This window comes from Callorhinchus milii, unplaced genomic scaffold, assembly GCF_018977255.1.
Source record: "Callorhinchus milii isolate IMCB2004 unplaced genomic scaffold, IMCB_Cmil_1.0 Scaffold17, whole genome shotgun sequence".
In the NCBI taxonomy this organism is placed as follows: Eukaryota; Metazoa; Chordata; class Chondrichthyes; order Chimaeriformes; family Callorhinchidae; genus Callorhinchus; species Callorhinchus milii.
In genome coordinates this window covers 14,280,785-14,287,384 of record NW_024704758.1, presented here as the reverse complement: position 1 = coordinate 14,287,384, position 6,600 = coordinate 14,280,785, and positions in this window count along the sequence as shown.

Sequence of the window (6,600 nt, the reverse complement as noted above, 5' to 3'; positions counted from 1 at the left end):
TCAAATAATCGTAATAATCCTGGCGTTTGATACACCGCTCATAACGCTGGGAGGAGGACTCAAAGAGCTTCACATGTAATTGTAGTCAATTTGAGTGACTGTATTGATAGGCAGATGTGGCAGCCAATTTGCGTAAAGCAATGTCCCGAACAGCCATGAAGTGAATGACCAATTTTTATCTGGGGAATTGTTGGTTGTGACACCAGGAGAAACTGCTTTCTCTTTTGTGATACACGAGTACCATGGGATCTTTAGCAAGCACCTGAACAGGCAAACGGGGGCTTGGTTTTTAACGTCTTGTCTGAAGGCTGGAATGCAATAAATTGGAAGTGTAATTGCCACCACAATGCAATAAGCCGTGTGTAAATTTTAGAAGGAGGAGTTTTATTACAAAACATTATTTTACAGAATGCTGCAGTAGAACTTGTGGTAGAAGAAAAGGAAATAATTAAATAAAATTAATAATCCCAGCATTTGCCATTATGCCTTACACATATGTTGTTGAAACGTCTCAAATTTCTTCACAGGATTTTTTTTAACTGTGAAGTGCAGCAACTACATATTTTTGCCAAAAAGATGGGTGTTTATTGAATTTCTATATCTTCATATGGAATGGGACAAAAACTAACACAGATTTGATGCAAGGATGTGCAAGTGTACCATTGTAAAAATAGCTCGTGATTTTATCCTACAGTGCATTAGTTTCGGCCTCGTGACAAAATTGACTTCACGTTGGGGTGATGTGTACTAGGTCCCTCAATAAGCAACCTCATAAGGAAGGGACTGTTCCCAGTAGCCCAATGTATGTCATGCAAGTCATGCCGACGTATTATCACTGGTGATGCTTATCACATCACCCCTTTTTTCACCCGTAAATGCGCTATAAATGCATGAGAATTTCATCATTGACCACCTGGGCTTATCACACACATCAAGCTTTAGAAAGCTGCAAGTCCAATGACATACTCACCTAAGTTAACATTTACTCCTTTCATCTTATTCCAAGGGAACATTTTTTCCAGCTCTTTACAATCCCCAAAAAACTTTGGCATGGTTACTAATCACTAAAAGTGACCCAAAGGTAAGCCATATTTCAAATTAATGGGTTTCCCTAGCAGCATGTTGACCATTGCTTCGTCCGCACTTTTGATCCGTCACCTTGTTCGAGATCATCCTTTATCTTAATGTTTACCACCACCATTAATAAATAAGAAAAACGTCAAAATAATTAGCCTCTCACCTACACAAACAATGGTGGTCACATTTTAATCGACCACCAGTGACACACTGTTTTCCAAAGTATAATTGATGTTAATGTGTAACTGAGACCGGTTGTCACTTCCCACCCCCCTCCCCCCCCAATCCATTACTTTCCCGTGCCTGGCATTGCAACAGTGAGCTGAGGTGTTGCAGGCTACAATGATGGAATATTCAAATGCTAAGGTCCATCGCTTTACATCATCAATCTGAGACCTGTGTGAACAAGGTCTCCCCTGGCCCCACTTGCATTCCTCATAGTTAGCCACTGGTGACCAGAGGCTAAAGAGGGTGAGTTGCTTACACTCTCTGCACTATGCAGCAATTTCTCTTTGCTGGATTTCAATCTTCACATCCTACATGGAAACATAATAATAATAATCCTTGCGTTTGATATAGCGCTTTATCACATTGTCGAGACGTCTTAAAGCGCTGCACAGAATGTATGGTACAGTGCAGTGACTGTGTATTTTGTGGGCAAAACGAGGCAGCCAATTGCGCACAGCAGGGTCCCACAAACAGTCGTGGATTGGGTGCACACATTTTTATTTTGGATGGGAGGGATTATTACCTGCACAGAAAGTGATCAACATGCTCCATACAAGAAATTATTTACTGCAAAACTGAAGGGAACGCAACTTTGAGCGTTTGAGACATGCTATCTATCCTCATTCGCCCACACAAAAAAATAAGCCTACATTTTTCTCTTTCCAGTAAAATGGATTACTGCACTGTATTTGCTTTGCTTAAAAAGGTCCAGTTCCCTTGATGAACACATCCATTAAAACATGTAAGTCTGCAAAGCAAGGTTTTCCCACAGCACAGCATAGAGGTTCAGGTCACAGAGGATCATGCATGCATGTTATACTCAAGTACATGATTAAATTTACATGAAAATATTTCTCTTATGAACGATGGTGTACCATTCCTGTGGCTTTTGACCCTGTGGAATAAAATAAATCGACCCCGCAGATAATCACTGGGCCCAAAGCTACTTTCAACATCTTTAGCTGCCATGCTGGAAATCCTTTAAATAATATTCTCAGTTACAGTTCAGAAATAAAGCAGAGTGTCTACTGTTGCTCTCAAAGCCAGTTAGAAACATTTAACTCGGTGACTGAATGATGCTTTACAATCGGAAGCTACACTTTCAGCCACTATGCCTCAAAGCTTTGGAACTCTCTCCCACAATCCCTCCGCCTTGCCCACTCCTTCAGATCCCGACTGAAGAACTTCCTCTTCGACCGTGCTTAACCTCCTCCCTCCCTCCGGCTCCAGATCAAGCTCCGAGACACTGCCCTGTGTAATGGGCGCTTCAAGTTGTTGTTGTACATTAAGATAACTTTGTTGGTGTCAGAGTTCCTTAGATTGCACTAAGGAAGGACTGGATTTGTGCACTTTCTGTGCTGGCAGCAAGTCTCCTACATGAGTAAATCTGGGATTAGCTCAACTCAGTTGCTAATAAACACAGCTACACATCATTAATCTGCCTGTAATTTGCCACTAATTGACAAAACTGAATCAAAGAGGATGGGTTGCATGAGAACAGGGAAGCTGGTGCAGTCAAGGATATTCTTCTGAAGTTGGAAGACACAGAAGTGAATAGGAAGTGATTTGGTCCATTGGAATTGTACACTTGGATCAGGAATCAAGATAATTAGAGCCAACTGCATACACCATCAAAAAGTACTTATTCTGTCAAGTTATATCAGACATATAGGAGAAATGGTTTAGTATTACCGGTTTATAATTTTTGGGCAATTCGCCTTCTGGAAATAATCTGTCATTTTGTCTCTCAGATGTGTTTCACTTGTATCTTCAGCCCTCGTTTTTACCAGTAGACATAGGCAAGTTGGACATCTTTCCTTCAAGTTTGGGCCAAGTCCTGGCTGAGCCTCGCTCTCTGAGCCAGAGCTCAATCTGAATCAAATTAAACATCTGGAAATCACTATGTTTTCTTCTTTATAAACACTGAAGCACACAGCAGAAACAATGCTGCACGCATAACAGCTCTGCTTTCCGGGTCCAATTCCCGGCAGGGCAAAACCTTAGGCCAGTTTCCTTACTCCACATGTCTCTGTTTACCTAGCAGTAAGTCAGGTTATTACCCGCTTTTCTGGGGTTAATAATCACTTCAAAAATAAATAAACAAAAATAATAATAATAATTTGGTCACTCAATCCACGACTGTTTGTGGGATGCTGCTGAGCACAATTGGCTGCTGTGTTTCACCCACAAAATATACAGTCAATTCACTTTACATTATATTCTGTGAAGCGCCTTGAGATGTCTCAAAGACATGATAAGGTGCTATATCAAATGGAAGGAACATTGGTAGTAGTATAGAAACAGATGCACCTCTGCTAGAGGAAAGCCCTGTGAAAATGACAATCTCAAAGTACGCAAGGAAATCAAGGACCAAAGCCTGATTCCCATGCCCCTAGAATCATACCTCCCTACAGAAACAACACTGACTTTTAGCCTGAACTAGCTCTCTCTGAGCTCCACCCCCCTAACCCACCCTTTTCCCCCAATATTGAAGGTGTTGAACTTGAACACATAGAAAATGCAGGGAGAACCTAGGAGCAACAAAGAAATAAAAGCAGAGTAATACACTGGGCCCAGTGGAGTTCAATACATGTCTGAAAAGAATGACAATTTCAAAAAGACGAGTTGCTAACTTATTGCAATCCACGAAATCAACATTAGAGGGCACAGCTGTCTGCAGTTACATTTGAAGATCTCTTCAGTCTCACACAATTGTCACAGGATTGTTCCTCTTCATGTTGCAGTATTGTACTTTTTTTGTCATTTCCTAGTTGGTTTTATAAAATGAATCTAGCTGTAAAGGATTATAGGAATGCACAGAATTCAGAAAAAAAGTTAGAAAAAGTCCACCTGGTCCATCCCAACGTTGGAATAACTAAATATGATCTCACATCATTGAAACATCCCTAAGCACTTCACAGGATTTTCTCCAAAGTGTAGTGACTATCAATTTGCAGGTAAAATAAACACATTCATGTTGTGCTCTATTGGTATTTAGATAAAAGGCAAGATAAGTTATTCCTGTTTGTAAACAGACTGAAAAACACATTTCCCATTTGTAGCAAACAACGCACTGCAATCAGATTTGAATGTTTAGCTTTTATTAATATGGAAAAAATCTCCTTTGTTTCCAGTGATAAGACCCTTTTCACCTTTGAGTACAATATACTTCACCCAACAACCAAACCCAAATAAATAATGCATCAAAATCCTTATCTCTATTTCTTACCTTTGCTTATTTTAAATTAAGAAATTACTATTTGCAGACACGATTGACCACTTAACTGTCAATCATGCATCAAGTTCATAACAAATGCCACTAATTAATTGAAATGACAAGAAGGGAAGTAAACAGAATTATTTTGGAAGTGAAGCTTTGAAATGAATTCACTCTCAATATTGTTTAAAGAGAAAACTTCACTGTTTACCAATACATTAGCGTCTGCAGATACTACACAAATAAAGCATTTTTATAGATATCCCAAAGTGGATTTTTGCTACTGTCTGTAGAGTTGCAAATAATCTGGAGATATTAATAATAGAAAATAAATATCTGCTCAGCATTGTACAAATATTAAGTACGTTAGTTCTGGCAGCAGAGTGGTATCAGGGGGCAACAAAGCAATGTAAGGTGGAAAATAAACCTCCCGAGACATATGGAACATTCTGTGGAAACTATGGATTCTAAATTTACGTCGGCTTTTACACAGGAATGTACCATTCACCAGGCCAAAAGTTCACTCAACAGAGAATCGTACAGTCATTTTGATTTAAATCAATGCATTTAAAGATGCACTCATACCATCTGGTCTCTCTTTTAAACAATATAACTGCTGTAAACCTCACATAAGTCGTATCAGTTGGGATTATAACATTTAATATGACTTATGCGAAGTCCGAGTTGCAGGCAAACTTGTTTAATTCGTATAAAATCTGATTTAATCAATAATCCAAACTACATTTCCCGTGATTCAATGGAGCTGATAAGTATTCATGTGGTGACGGGTCAAGACTACATTCCCCACGATTCAATATGTCTTGACCCGAAACCAATGCTACAGAGCCACTTCTATTAAGTCATATTGCAAGAAAGGCCAGAAGACCAGCATTAAAGGGACGATGAGTTTGCCTTAGTCTGCATTAGCAATCTGCTTGTTCTTTAGATGGCCCTTCTGTGTGTTTGTTTTTACTGTCAGGGTGGTTTATTGGCAGGGAAGTCCAGTATCAACTGACTCTTCCCCACCATCAAACTTTCCTCATTAAAGGTTAATAGTGTTTGCCCTGCACTGATCCCTTGGCTAGCTTTGAGAGTGTGCCACTCTTCGGTCATTGTGAACCCAACACAATAAATATCAAAGCCAAAAATGTCTCCCAGAGATAAATTTCGCCCAAGGGGCCAAATCTGGGATCCAAAAATCCTCCTGAAAGTAACAAAACGATTGAGACGAGGACCCAAACGAAAAAGCTCCTTTTGTAGATTTTGTATAACAACGATTTGGCTTAATTAAAAATCTTCTCATTTATTCTAACAGATTTTTCAACCCAGATCGCCGATGAAAATTGGTGTAGTTCTTACACTGATATTTCCGCAAAAAAACAATGCAACTGGGAGGGGTGAGGGGAAATTTCTGGTCAAAGACATGTCAGGAACAGGAAAGGAAGTGAGTTCGGCTGCCCTCCATCAGTCACAGGACAGATAATAATAATAATAATCGTTGCATTTGATGTAATGCCTCATCACGTCTTCGAGATGTCTCAAAGCGCTTCACAGGATACATTGTAAAGTGGATTAAAGTGGACTTTGTGGGTGAAACACGGCAGCCGATTGCACACAGCCGTGTCCCACAAACAATCGTGGATTGAGTGACCAATTACTTTTTTTTAAAAAAGGGATTATTACCCCGGAAAGCGATCCGCAGGTCGACTAACAGTGGGTTCCCACTTACTGCTAGGTAAACAGAGGCGAGCGTGTGTGTGTGGAGTAAGGAAACTTGCCTTAGGGTTTGCCCTGCCCTCCCGGGAGTCGAATTGAACCCAAGTCCTCTTCCTTGCGAGGCGAGTGCGCTGACCACTACATTATGTGACTCCGTAATGAATATTATGGTAACATGTTTGTCTCTCTCTGACACTCACACTCACACACACACACACCAAAGATGGTTAGCAATGGGCAGAATGAGTGCCATCTACAATATGCCCGTCAGCACCTGGGAAGTCCTCCCGGCTATAATCGAATGGCGATTATACAATTATTAGTACAATATTATGAATTATTCTTTTTATTTGCATTATTAT